The sequence below is a fragment of the Brassica napus genome, chromosome C2 (genome assembly GCF_020379485.1).
Source record: "Brassica napus cultivar Da-Ae chromosome C2, Da-Ae, whole genome shotgun sequence".
Taxonomy (NCBI): Eukaryota; Viridiplantae; Streptophyta; class Magnoliopsida; order Brassicales; family Brassicaceae; genus Brassica; species Brassica napus.
In genome coordinates this window covers 26,948,373-26,963,637 of record NC_063445.1, presented here as the reverse complement: position 1 = coordinate 26,963,637, position 15,265 = coordinate 26,948,373, and the positions used below count along the sequence as shown (strand labels likewise).

Here is a 15,265-nt window from a genome sequence, read left to right as displayed (position 1 = left end):
AAATATATTTTTTTTAATTTACAGGTCTCATGATGATCAGACCCGGCCTCGACAGCGTCGTGGTCGTGGTGGTACGGGGAGCCAGTCTCGGGATTCCAGCCATTTTCAGGATTCCCCTTTGCCCCACAGCTCCTACCATACATCTCCCTCTGCTGCACCCGCTCCTGCTCCTCTCGCTGCCGCTGCTGCACCCGCTCCTGCTCCTCCGGGTCCTCCGGGAGTGATGAGTGTTGCAGAGTTGGTTCGACAGCCCAGTAGTGACCATCTTCCCTATCTCACTCAGTATCCACATGGACGGGGTCAAACATGGTAATTAAACATATTTTTTTTTCTTTAAAATTTGATTCATTATTAACCGTTTGTTCTTTTTATTAGGTTCAACCGATCCGGGAACGGGATCAGCGCATGGATCAACCGTATCATGTACTCGGCCCTCGACAGGGGACATCCGACTTTCACTCACTTCCCTACCGACAAGCAGCATCTGTGGTTTCGTCAGTTTGCGGTAAGTATTCTAATTTTTTACTTATATTTTTAATCTTTAATATAAATTTTCTACTAATTGTGTTTTTTTTTCAGTAAGAATTCAACTGGAATTCCGATGATACGCTCTCTATCTATCACCACTTCGTCCATAAAGTTATGGACAACTATGGGAAGCAAATGTACGAGTGGAAGAAGAAGTGGGAAATAAACAAGGTAGTTTTTAATTTATTAAACAATTTTTAAATTTATTAAACTATTTTTTATTTATTTAACTATTTTCTTTTTTTTTTTTAATTAAAAGGTCCCAAAGTCGATGAACGACACGGTCTGGAAGGAGTTGTGTGCGCATTGGGATAAGGGAGAGACGAAAGAAACTTCTTCCACCAACTCCAACAACCGCAGGAGCGACCGTAAAGGGAAGGGCATCAACAAGCATAACTTGGGTGCTCAATCTATTGCCACTCTGGGGGATCGCATGGTAAGTTCAACCGCTTTTTCTTCAATTATTTAAGTTTCAGAATTTTATTTTTTGTGCATTTATTCAAATTTCTAATGTTTGTTTAATTTATGTTTTTTTCAAGGCGGAAGAAAATGAGGGAGAGCCGGTTGATGATCTCGCCCTAATGAAAAGGGCGTATACCAACAAGAAGACCGGTCAGATTGATGATGGTCTTGTGAGGGACGTGGTCGACCTGGTCCAAACTCAGGTGTATGACGAAGTGTTTCAGCTTCAAACCGATGATGACGATTCGACGGCTTCGACCAACTTGTCCCGGGTTCGAATCAACGAAATCGTTGAATCGGTAAGTTCTTTTTTTAAAAGTTCAATTCATTTCCTTCTTGATTTTTAATTTATCATCTTTTTATATTATTTAAATTTGGTTATTTAATATTTCAGACGGTTCCAAAGAAGAAGGGACGTTTGGTCGGTTTGGGTCGTCGCTCCCTGTCGGCTGCTCCTTCTTCTGCACCACCGCCCTATGTTGATCCAGAAGTACTTACGGCTCAGCTGAAGGACAAGGATGATCGCATATCTGCGTTGGAGACTCAGATGGCAGCTCAACAGGCGGACTATGAGACACAGAAGAGGCTGAACGAGCAAATGATGGAGATGATGAAGAGGATGTACCCGAACGAGGTGTTCCCGAACATTCAAGACCCGTAATTTTTTTTTTTCAAAAACTCGGAATGTTTTATTTTTATTTGTACAACTTTGAATATTATCTAAAATGTTTTCAATTTTAATTTTAATTTTATATTTTTGAATTAAATTTCAAAAATTTTATATTTTTGAATTAAATTTCAATAATTTTAATTTTTTTAAAAAAATAAATTTTTAAAAAAAATTATTTTTTTCCGAAATTTCGAGGAAAAGCACCCTCGGAAATTTCCGACAAACTTTTCCTCGGAATATACCGAGGGAGAGTTCCTCGGAAAAGTTCCTCGGAATTTTCCGAGGGCCACGTTCCTCGGAAATTACCGATGAACATTCCGAGGAATGTTTTGTCGAAACTTCCGAGGATTGGACCATCGGTATTCCATCGAAATATTCCGAGGAAGGCGTCCCTCGGTATATTCCGAGGAACCTTCCGACGAACTTATTATCCTCGGAGTTTCCTCGGAATTTAGTTTCCTCGGAATTCCGTCGGAAATTTCCGAGGGATTTCCGAGGAAATATGAATTTCCGAAGAGTTATTTCCGAGGACTTTTTTCGTCGGTATGTCCTCGGAATAACGTTATTCCGACGACATACCGACGATTTTTTCCCTTAGTATGCCGCTGTTTTCTTGTAGTGTAGCAATCATATTTTTATTATAGTTAATCAAATACAAATACATAAACAAAGTCAGGAAATATTACAAAATAATATTGACACCTATTTTAATAATATGGCTACACTTTTGAATATTAGATCCTTATTCGATTTAGCCAGCTACTTTTACTTTCTAATAAATTAAGTTCCAAAACAAATTTTTGTAGCCTTGTATATTTACAGCAGATTGGTAAAAGATAATATGTGTAACACTCGAAATAACTGATTATGAAATGTCCTAACCTTGAACAATAAATAGTAATTTAGATTCAATTGTGATTTTGTTGTACAATCGCTCACTTTTCTTCTTTAAAATTTAGAAACATTTGAGACTTAGAGTTAATTAAAGGAAAAATATTAAGAAACTTGTGAAAGAAGTCGAGAGCCGTGAAGACAAAGAGAAAAAATAATTATTTTTAATAGTTTTTGTGTTTGGACCTAAATATCTATACTATAAACACCAATTATATGTTGCTTATAAAATCTTAACTAAATCATAATAGGTTTTCATAATCTAAAATCTAAGTCTACCCGAGACCTATCTTATCTATCTAAAGTGATTTAGCTCACCTAAAAAGATTAATTAGCTAAATCATTTTATATCTACTTTTTTCACTATTCAATTCACCTTCCCATCTTTGCAAATTATGAACTTGTGGGTCTATATTGAGCTAATGCACCGTTTATGTTTATGGATTTTGAAATTAAAATCTAACATCCTAGCTAATTCTATATTTTTTTAGCATCTCAAATATCTAGATATCTGAAATGTTATATATTATCAATTTTTGTATCTATATGCTAAATGCAATAGTGTTCAAATGAACACCATCTGAATATTAGCACCAGATGCAATGCAGGGTCTGAATACAAAAACGAACATGACAGTCTTCCCTTTTCAATACGAATTGTGATGATAGATCATCATAATCCTATTGGACTTTACAAATCCTTGACCGAATTGTATACAGAAAAAAAATCTTCATCAGACAATAAATGTTCCTCTTCTTGGGCTTGTAGTTGCATGTTGCAGTTAGTATTATCCCATACTTTTCTCTAAGTATCTAACCCAAATATTGGTCCATAAAAGTTGAAGATGGAAGACCAATTATTACCAAAATATCTCATTCACATTAATTAGTAAAGTAATTACATGGGAGTATATATACAAGTATACATGAGGCCTAAACCATACAAACCAAAGATATTTACACTGGCTTATAGTATACCAATATACAATGTGTAAACCGACTAAACCAATACGGTTAATAGTCCCCCTCAAGATGAGACGAAAATGTTAACGAGACTCATCTTGCTAATCAAATGACGGAACGTAGCTGAATACAGAGGTTTAGTTAGGATGTCAGCAACCTGGTGATCAGTACGGACATGAAAGAGCTTGAATAAACCTGCAACCAGCTTCTCACGAACACGGTGATAATCCATTTCTACTTGGTACGTTCATGATACACACTGTTGTGAGCAATGTGAATCGCAGCCATGTTATCGCAGAACATAAGAGTAGGTTTCGTCAATGGAATATTGAGCTCTTTGAGGAAATTCGAGAGCCAGAAGAGCTCATCAACATCAGCAGCCATGCTCCTATATTCAGCTTCAGCCGTTGATTTGGAGACTGTATCTTGCTTCTTGGAACGCCAATTAATGAGTGAAGAGCCTAAGAAGATACAGTACCCAGATGTAGAACGCCTCGAGTCAAGACACAAACCCCAATCAAAATCTGCAAAGACATGTAACTGAAGCTCAGCCGATGAAGAATAGAACAATCCCTGGCCAACAGTACCCTTGATATAATGAAGAACTTTGAGAAGAGCTTGATGATGTTCACGACGAGGAGCAGAGCTGAATTGGCTAAGCTTATTTACAACATACGTGATGTCAGGGCGAGTAATCTGAAGATACATGAGCTTACTAATCAAACGACGATAGGCTTTAGGATCAACTAAGTCACCACCAGTTTCAATAGAAAGTTTGAGATGAGGATCAAGAGGAACTGATGAAGGCTTGCATCCAAGTAGACCAGTTTCATCCAAGAGATCGAGAGCATATTTTCGCTGGGAAACAGAGATACCTTCAGAACTTCTAGCAATCTCAAGGCCAAGAAAATATTTGAGAGGACCGAGATCACGAAGCTTGAAGTGAGAATGAAGTTGAAGCTTCAAGGCATCCACTGCAGAGTCATTGTTGCTCGCGATGATTATATCATCAACGTACACTAGAATGCAGAGAAAAGCACCTTCAGTATGCTTAAGGAAACACGTATGATCCGAATGAAGATGAGTGTGAAGCCCATGCTGAGAAGCGTCGATTGAAACTTGAGGAACCACTGGCGAGATGCTTGTTTTAAGCCATAAAGAAACTTCTCAAGTTTACCAACCGCATTAGGAGGAAGGTCCCCTGTTTAGATGGGTACCCTAGAGGAAGCTTCATATAGATCTCTTCATCAAGATCACCATTGAGGAACGCGTTTGATATGTCAAGTTGCGTAAGAGACCAACTGAATATAGCAGCAAGACTGAGCAATAGTTTCACAGAGTTGAGTTTAGCAACATGTGAGAATGTCTCAGTGTAATCTATCCCTTCTTGATGTGTGTATCCCTTGGCAACAAGACGAGCTTTGTAGCATTCAACCGTACCGTCGGCATTATATTTGATCTTGAATACCCATTTACATCCAATAGCTCTCTTGTAAGGAGGTAAAGAACAAACGATCCAAGTACGAGTACCTTCCAAAGCATCAATTTCAGTCGCAGCCGCCTCACGCCACACTCGATGTTTCTGTGCCTCAGTATAGCTTTGGGGTTCAAGTTCTTTATCAATGGAAACAAGAAAAGCAACATATGATGGAGAGAGCTTGTCATAAGAAAGAAATTCAGTAATTTGATGAGTGGTTGAGGAAATTACTGAATGACAGTAATAATCCTGAAGATAAGCAGGCTTTTTGACCTTCCTATGCGATGTATGTATAGAAGATTCAGGGACATCAGTAGAGTTGGCAGAAGGCACAATCTCTACAGAAGATGGTTCTACAGAAGTAGACTCATCAGGAGTTGATGATTGCATAGGAGGTGGCATAACATGATCTGAAAAGAAATCAGTTTCAGAAGAAGAGATATCATGTTTTGCAAATGGAAAGAGCTCTTCGTGGAACACGACATGACGAGAGATAAAAAAAAGTGTTAGACTCAATGTCAAGGAGCTTGTAACCTTTGACACCAGTGGGATAACCAAATAAGGCACAAGCACAAGCTCGAGGGGAAAATTTATGTATGTTCTTGATAGAAGTAGAAGCATAGCAAAGGCACACAAAAATTTTAAGTTGATCAAAATCAGGGGATTTCTTAGTGAAAATAGCAAAAGGGCTTTTATCTTCTAAAACAGGTGAAGGGATGCGATTTATAAGATGAACTGCAGTGAGGATGCAGTCACCCCAATAACCAAGAGAAATGTGGGATTGAAAGAGGAGGGAACGAGCCACATTTAGAATGTGTTTATGTTTTCTTTCAACCATAGAGTTTTGCTGGGGTGTTTCAGGACATGAATGAAATGAAAGAATGCCTTTGGACTGATAGAAGGAAGTGAATTTCAGTTCTTGAGCATTGTCAGATCTAACCCCCTTAACTTTGGTATTAAAATGACGCTCTACCATTTCTATAAAGTTGGGAAAGATAGTGAGGACATCTGACTTAGGTTTAAGAAGATACACCCAGGTGGCCCTAGAACAATCATTTACGATAGTTAAAAAATATCTGAAACCATCATGAGTGGGTGTAGAAAAGGGACCCCAGTTATCATTATGTAAAAGATCAAAGGGATTTTCACTTTTATTCTGATGAGATACAAAAGGAAGATGTTTTTGTTTAGAAAGATGACAAACATGACAGTGAGAATCATTATTTTTGTTTTGATTTGATAAAGACAAAGACGAGTTTATACTCTGAAGTTTTGAAAAAGATAAATGACCGAGTCTCTTATGCCAAATGGAGCTAGAAACACTGGATAGAATGATGGGAGGGTTGATACCTGGTGAAGATGAAAGAGACTCAATATCAAGGAAATAGAGATTAGAAACTTCTCTACCCATCCCAATCGTTAATCCTAGTGTAAGATCCTTGATATATGGAGTTTTTGGCATCTTGTATATATGTTTTCTAATTGGTTTTCAAGTCTTTATCGAGTATTCCTAGTCCTTTTTGAGTCATTACAGGTCTGGAGTTGCATTGGATGAGAGATAGACCAGTTGGAGGAAAATATGAGAAAAACAGTGCAATTTGGTGACTTTCACGCAGAACAGTGTGGCGACTGTTCCTGATCGAGCGGAGCACCCAAGTGCATGTTCCTGCAGCAGAGATTTTTAAGGAAACTACAAGTCAATACGGGATTTGCCCTAATTATCCCATCTTTCTCTCCCAGCCGCATGTGGCTTTGATATATCATATTTTTTCCCTTTCTTTTTACATTTTATGCTGTTTTTGAGACAAGGAACCAGACTTGAGCTTTTAGAGATTTGTGATTTGATACTTTGTAAAGGGAGAAGGCTCCATCTCTCTCACTATAGAGAAGAACCCCTGAACCCTTATTCTATTTTATCTACACATGTTTTATTCAGTCTCTGTCTCTGTGTTTTCTCTGTTCATGGCTGAGTAGTCAACTTGCTTAGTCTAGGGTGTTAGAGTGTTAGATCCGTGCGTTAAACATAGATAAGTGAAACCATTGATTGTCTTCATTCATAACTGTTCTTAATGCTTGCATTAAACTGGCCGCTTAATGTTAGATCCTAGGTTTAACCTGTTCATTAACCGTATAATAGGTTGCTAGATCTGTTATGAATGAGCATTGCATCTCTAATCAGCGAAAATAGATATTAGGATGTTTTGTGAACATATCTGACTTGATCTCTATTGCTTACTGTCGCGTCTTGATCCAAACGAGAGTTTAGGTATCAAGATCGATCAGCATAGGGAGCAATACCATGACAGTGGACTATTCTACTTGAGTGATCCAAGTTCTAGACTTGCTCTTAATTAAACTTGAATAATTGTTTGGCTCACACTTGCTTAACACCCGATCAAACCACCCTAGGCTAGCATTTTTAATAAATCTTATTGCTTGCTTGTTACGAAACCTTAATCTCAAAAACCCATAATTGTTTTAGCTTAGTATTGATCCCATAAAGATAAAGTGTAATCGTTGGTCTCTGTGGATTTGATCCTAAAGTGCTACATCGACATACCATTCGATTGTGGTAGTGTGCACATTAGGTTAATTGGTGTGCGTATACACGTAATATCAATCCTGCAGACCACAAGAATCAGCATCAAACCAAACTCTACAATCCATACTCTTAGTGAGACAACTAACACTAAGGAGATTGAATTCAAATTGAGGAATGTACAGGACGTCATCAAGAACTAAGTGTCTACCCAGTTTAATTGTTCCTATTCCAACAATGCTCACAAGACTCCATTAGGAAGTGTAACTGTGGTATTAGGAAGAAAGCGAAAGTTAGAAAAGGAAGATTTGTCATGAGAGACATGGTTAGTAGCACCTGAGTCAATGACCCAAGCGTTGAGAGGTAAAGACGCATCATTAATGGAACAGACATAACGCCTATCAATTCCGGTAAAAGAACAAAGGATAGAAGGTAAAAAGGTACCGGAAATTGGGCAAACGGCTGTGGATGAAAAAGATTCGGAAGATACTGAGACAGAGTGAACTTCAGGTGTGGGTGTGACGCTGGGAGGCTGAAGTTTGCTGCTGATGAAAGCCACAAGTTGTTGAATCTGATCAGCTGATAGAGAATCCCCAGTGAGTTCTGAAGTGCTTTCAGTAGAATCAGTAGCAGTCACAGCTGCAAGAACTGGAGTAGAGCTCTGATCACCCTTGAACTTCGATTTGAAACTTGCAGGATAACCGTGTTTCTTGTAAAAACGGTCAGCAATATGACCAACGCGACCACAGAACGTACAAACAGGTCTATCACGACGCTGGTAAGCAGAAGAAGAGCCACCAGTAGCAGAGAAAGAGACTGATTTAGAGCCATTGTCCTGAGGATGTGATACCTGAAAGGCAGCAAAGTTGAAGTCGCTAGAAGCAGATTTCTGACTGCCTTCCTGATCTAGGAGATTGAACACCTCAGACATGGTAGATAAAGTCTTCTTCATCAAGATACGGCTACGAATGTGCTCATAGTTAGCAGAGTTGTAAGTTTTGTCATTTCTTCTTCTTCTTCTTCTTCTTCTTCTTCTTCTTCTTCTTCTTCTTCTTCTTCTTCTTCTACATGCGAAATAGGAAACATATCCAAAGCTAATAATTTACCAAACGGAGCTAAGGGTCATTCAGGGGCTGTTTGTTTCACATATGTCATCCCCATCCAGATGATCAATTTATATGATCCATCCAGATGATCCATCCAGATTTAATGAGACTGTTTGTTTGTATATCTGGATGGTTCATCTAGATGAATCATCTAAATGGATTTATGTTTGTTTATTTATTTTTATTTCCATCAAGATGAGTTTAGTAAACAAATTTATAAAATACCCTTATTTTGATTGAATCAAAATACCATTGTTTTGATTCAATCAAAATACTCTTGTTTTGATTCAATCAAAATTCCATTGTTTTATTAAATCAAATTTTTTCACAATTAATTTTTCTTAATTATCTAAAATATAAAAATAGTTTTCGAGGGAAATATAATTTTTCAGTTTTAGCGGATATTTAGTTTTGCGAATTTAACAAAAAAAAACGTGTTTTGCGTGTTTGACGGGAAAACGTATTCTTGCATTTTTTGCGGAAAAGCACGTTTTTGGTTTTTGACGGGAAAATGTGTTTTTCCATTTTTTGTGGGAAAACACATTTTTTTTTCATTTTTGGCGGAAAATGCGTTTTTTGCATATTTTTTTGCGAAAAACGAGTTTTTGAGTTTTGTCATTTCCTGTTTTTTGCATTTTTGCGTTTTTAGCGGAAAAATGTGTTTTCCTGTTTTTGGGCGGAAAACGGGTTTTTGCGGTTTTGGTGAAAAAAAGTTTTTTTGGTGGTAATGTGTTTTTCGGCGGGGAAACGTATTTTCCGTTTTTGGCGGTAAAACATGTTTTTGTGTTTTTGGCGGTAAAACATATTGTTGTGTTTTTTGCGGAAAAACACGTTTTATCGGAAAACATGTTTTATCGGTAAAACAGGTGTTTGCATTTTTTTGCGGGAAAATGCATGTTTGCGTTTTTTGGTGGTAAAACGTGTTTTTGCGTTGTTGCCGGAAACACACATTTTTTTGTGGTAAGCAGATGTTTGCATTTATGGCTGGAAATTACGTTTTTGCGGAAAAATACATTTTTGTAATTTTGGCGGGAAAGTTTGTATTTGCGGTTTTTTTTGGAAAAATTACATTTTTGTGGAAAATGTGTTTTTGTTGTTTTGGCAAAAAATACGTTTTTACGATTTTGATGGGAAAATACGGTTTTGTCATTTTTTGTGAGTAACAAAATGATATTAAGTATAGATTCGTAATTTGTAAATTATATCAGGGCATAATATATATTATATCATTTTGACAGATTCATTTCCATCCAGATGGTCCAAATTGTTTCAGCTGGATGAACTTTAAAATTAAGCCTAAATTTCTGAAACTCATCTAGGTGAGCCTTTCAGATGAGTTACACTACTAAGTTTAAACAAACAAAAATTTCATCTCCATCCTGATGAATCGTGAAACAGACAGCCCCTGGGTATGCTAACACCAACATTGTAGTTTGTGGTAGCTTTAATCACATGGCCTGAATTTCCATTGATTGATTGACATAACCTGCTGCAAAGAATAAAACATGGATCAAATATGCTTAAAGAACATTTAAGTTTGTTGCCTTGGATGGAACTAACAACTGAACAAAAAGCAAATCAACACTTGCGATGATTTTGATCCAAAAATGATATAAGACTAAGAAAAATCCAGGGCAAAAGATGATTAGAAGAACAAAATAAAATTGTTGACGAACTACAAGAGGAGAAGCCAATCTCTCTCGTATACCAACGGCTCCGATCATAACTCTAACATATTCTGCAGTTCATGGATTGAACTTCTAAGACACTTGGAAAAAGATAGGATGCAGTGGAGTTATGTAAAAGAGCATGTCGACACCCATAAGCTCGACGATGATGCTAGAGCGACCTGCTTTCAAATCAACAAAGAACTGAGGGATGCAAACTATATATATATATATATATATACTTGCAGATTCACCGACTTGAAGGTAATGGATGTATTGATTGTGAAAATCGTGGAAGGAGTAGTAGGAGATGGAGTTAATTATAACTTTAACGACATGGTTGTATGCAATGAAATTACGTAGTAAAGGCGCCAAAGAAAATGACAAGAGTTGCAAGCGAATCGATCAGAAGACCACGAATGGCAACTCCTGTCAAAGTGTAGAGAGAAGATGAAGTCAGCTTACTGGACTCAGACAAAAATCTATAAGAGCATGTTTATCCGGGGTTCTTAGTGAGGTTCTTAGTGCGTGGATTCCCACAAAATCTTTAAGGATTGGTTACAAAAACGACTAATTAAGAACCGATTTTAGTGAATTTCTTACACTGTTCGCGGGCTCTACTGACTCGTGGCGGCCCGCGATTAGTTTGCTTTAAAAATTTTTTTTTTGTTAGATAAAAAAAAATCTAAGAAACTCATTTTGGTTTCTTAAGGATAATCATGGTCTAAGAGCAACCCATCTGATAAATGTTTTTAAAGCCAAATGGAGATTTCTAGTATGACACGTGTCTTTTGTTCCTTGCCCTATTTGATTAGGTGGATGAACTTTTTTTTTTGAACTATTATTATGTTGATGCAATAAAGTGTTATTAAAATCTCAAATCATTGACGTGTCTTAACAAGAAACTTAGGTTTTTTGTTGTGGAAAATTGATGAGAATAGAACGTGATATTAAAGGTCATTCTTGCTCCTAAACACAATGGGATGGGACACTAACGTTTATTCAGAGACAAAGTTTTCAGTTTTCGTATAATTTTAATTGCATTGAAGAAGTTAGGTTCGGTAGAGAACAAAAGCTTTTAAAGCCAAGAAAAAATGAGTGCTCTCTTTATTGCTTGTGTAACAAATTTCAAACCATGAGTAAATTTTATCTAAACATACATTTAGATAAAAATTATAGTGTCATTACTAAGAGAGTGAAGACAAATGTTTTTATCACATAAATTGATTAAATTAATTGGTACGAAGTTCACCGAAAATATACTAAATTATAGAGCTAAACCAAAATAAAGGTAACAAATAACAGAACAGAAAATACCAGTTCATCTTTTAACAAGAAGTCCAAATCGATTCCTTTATATCTCAAGAATAGAGCATAACAGTTCATCATTTAACAGAGACAAGCTGTCAGTTGAAAAATGTTACTCTCTCCAAAGAAGATTGTGTTGGTGTTCTTCCTTGTTGCGTTTACTGCACTTGCAGTTTCAACACGGCAGTCACGCACCGATTGCCAGTCGACTTGTGGAACCGTCAAAATCGAGTACCCGTTCGCGACCTCTTCGGACTGTGTCCACGAAGAAAAGTTTCTCCTAAGGTGTGATGAGGAGGAGCAAAAGTTGTTTTTGAACAACTCAAACTTAGAAGTGCTCCGCATCGCCTTGGACGACGGAGAAGTAGAGGTACTTGTGGACGTTATTTCCCTATGCAACATGGAAGGAGATGGTGGAAATATAATCCTACCTATAGAAATACCTGGTTTTATGTTCTCGAACAAGAATCAACTATTTCTACTTGGTTGTAATATTGATACGTTTTGCATTTTCACGATGAGGAATGGAGGAACCACCACATTTACATGTGAGACACAGTGCGATTCTCTACCACCAGTAGATAAATCATGTTCTGGTTACAATGGTTGCTGCCGTACTTCACTCTCTAATGTAAACAGCCAGATATTGATAAATCCAGGGAACTATATTGGTTGGTCGTCGTCGTACTCGTATCCTTGCAAATATGTTTTTGTGGTCAAAGAAGGATATTTCGTCTTTTCTGAACCGGAGGATCTTAAAAACCTCCGCAACTTTACAAGGTTTCCTGTGATACTTGATTGGCTCCTGAGTCAAGGAACATGCCAACAGGCAGAAGACACGAGCTTTTGTGGAGAGAATAGCAGATGCATCGGAACTAGTAATTGTACTGATTATGGGTATTCTTGCAAATGTCTAGACGGGTTTGAAGGGAATCCCTACGCTCAACATGGCTGCAAAGGTAATACTTTTTTTGTTTCTTTTTACCTATACTCTATCCTAAAATATTTTCATCTACACTCTAATTGTCACAGTTTTTTTTTTCACTAGACGTGGATGAATGCACAGTGAATGCTCATTCTTGTGGGAAGGACCATTCCTGCAAGGACGTTGATGGAACCTTCAGGTGCAAGAAGAAAAAGGAATGGACAACAATAATTCTTGGTAAGTCTTTTTTTTTTAATTATTTCGTTTTCTTTTCATATATCTCCCTCTTTTTCTCTCTCATATTTAACTAAACCCCTCAAGGATACAAATAATTAAACCAGTAAGCGTCATCGGATGCTTAGCCTTCTTGGTCGGAGTGTGCTGCGTACTCCTCAAACTCAAGCTCCGTCAACTAGCCAAACTTAGAGAGAGGCGCTTCGAGTCAAACGGTGGAGTCTTGCTGGCGCAGAGACTCCTAGAGTCACCGAACCAGTGCATCAAGATATTCACTGAGGAAGAGATCAAGCAAGCCACTCACGAGACCAGTTTCCTTGGTGGAGGAGGCCAAGGAGTCGTCTTCAGAGCCACTCTTCCAGACAATGTTGAAGTCGCTATCAAAAGATCTCGAAACTGGGACCCTGACCAAGCTGGGCAGTTCGTTAACGAGATCATACTGCTTTCCCAAATCAACCACCCTAACGTGGTGCGACTCTTAGGTTGCTGCCTCGAAACCCCAAGTCCCCTCCTCGTCTACGAATACGTTCCCGGTGGTACCCTTCATGACGCCTTATTCGATTCATCTCTAGCTTGGTCTGAACGTTTAAGGATTGCGGCAGAAATCGCCGAGACTTTATCATACCTCCACTTCTCGGCTCCTGTCTCTATAGTTCACCGTGACATTAAACCTGAGAATATTCTTTTAACTCAAACCTTGTCTGTGAAGCTATGTGATTTTGGAGCCTCTAGGCCTGTTCATACCAGAACAGGCCAGCTCACCACATTGGTCCAAGGTACCTGGGGCTACCTTGATCCGGAGTATCTCCGGACACGTACCTTAACAGAAAAGAGCGATGTTTATAGTTTTGGCGTGGTCGTGTTGGAACTGGTGTCTGGGGAAAAGGCGTTAAGCTTTAACCCCCCAGACGGGGAAAGAGTTCTGGTCAGTCACATAGACGCCGCATTCAAAGAAAATCGCCTGAGTGAGGTGATGGATCAGAGGGTGGTGACTGCTGACAATCAGGCAGTGATCCACAAAGTAGCTCTTCTGGGGATGAGTTGCACCAGAATGTGTGGAGTTGAGCGGCCAGATATGAGAAGAGTGGCTGAAGACCTTCGAGGCTTACAAGCTTCAGGGCAAGTAGTGCAGGATGAGGCGGGTCCATCTGGAACAACTTTTGAGATCGAAGAAATTAACTAGACATTGTCGTCCTCTAGATCTCTCTATCTTTTTTGTTTTTGTTGATTATTATCTTGCTAGGGTATGTTGGCGCTACGTGCTGGATTTTGTACTACAATATATATATTTTAATGATCTAAAAACTTTTTTGTGTGTTTTAGCAAACATATGAAAATATTTTAATTATATATTACTTTGTCTATCAGTTTTTGAACTTATTTTAAAAATAAGCGAAAGTTGAATATATGCATAAAAAAAACATGACACAACCAATATTTGTGACTACACCAACATTTCTGAGTATTAATGCTCTAATAAATGAATAGAGTTTTTGTTACCGTCATATCGAGTTGTGCAAAATGCTTTTGGAATTCGATGATTACTTTTGCTTGTTTCATTGGTGACATTTGATGAAGATGTGAAAACAGAGCAAGATTTGTCAAAAAGAAGTGAGAGGACATATCAAAGTGTTTGTGATTTTAGCTCAGGTTTGTTTCTCTTCTTTTCCTACTCTCTTCTTTTGCTGTGTAAGATTTGGTTTTAACAAACAACTTTTTCATTCATTTTTGCATACATCTTACAATCGATTACACTTAAGAGGGTTATTGGCAAATGAGTTTTGGAGATTTTGAGATTTATTGTTATTGGTTCATTGATTTTAACAATCTTACTAAAATTCTTTGTTATTGGTTTAAGAATTTTCAAAATTCATTAAAATTTCTTGTTATTCAAAAACTTTGGTTACTATTGATCGTATGATTCTAACTAAATCTAGTGTTATTGGAAGATGAATTCTCTCTATTTTTACTCAAAAGATGTAACTTTTAAAATATGATGTGTATCCATAAGATTTATAAAATCTTTGTGATTGAAAAGTCTAACAAACAAAATAATTATCCTTTTGAATGTATAATTATTGTTTTATCATTAAATAAAATAAAATAATAAATAAAATAATTTTTATAGTTTTCAGATTTTATTTTTTTGAATTCAAATTTTTTTAAAAAATTATATGTTTTAATTTTTTTTATAGTTTTCAAGTAATATATGTTATAAAAAAATTCGAAATTCTTTTTCGAATATAAAATAAAAAGGGCAATTCTCCTAAATAGATCATTTTCAAGTTTTGATCACAAAAGTAGACAACAAGGAGGAAAATGACCAAAATGTTTCATTTAATAGGTAAAAAAACTATAATACCCTAGATATATAAAAAAATAATTAAAATAATTAAAAAAATAATTTATATTTATAGTTTTAGATTATATGTTTTCAAATTCGAACTTTTTTATAAAATTTTATTTAAAAAAAAAAATTTTGAAACTTTTTTTTTA

General features: G+C 36.9%; 1 pseudogene; it reads left to right on the top strand.

Annotated features, from left to right (window-relative positions):
• Positions 1-11,013: 11,013 nt before the first annotated feature.
• Positions 11,014-14,084, top strand: LOC106410362 (annotated as a pseudogene).
• The last annotated feature ends 1,181 nt before the right edge of the window (positions 14,085-15,265 follow it).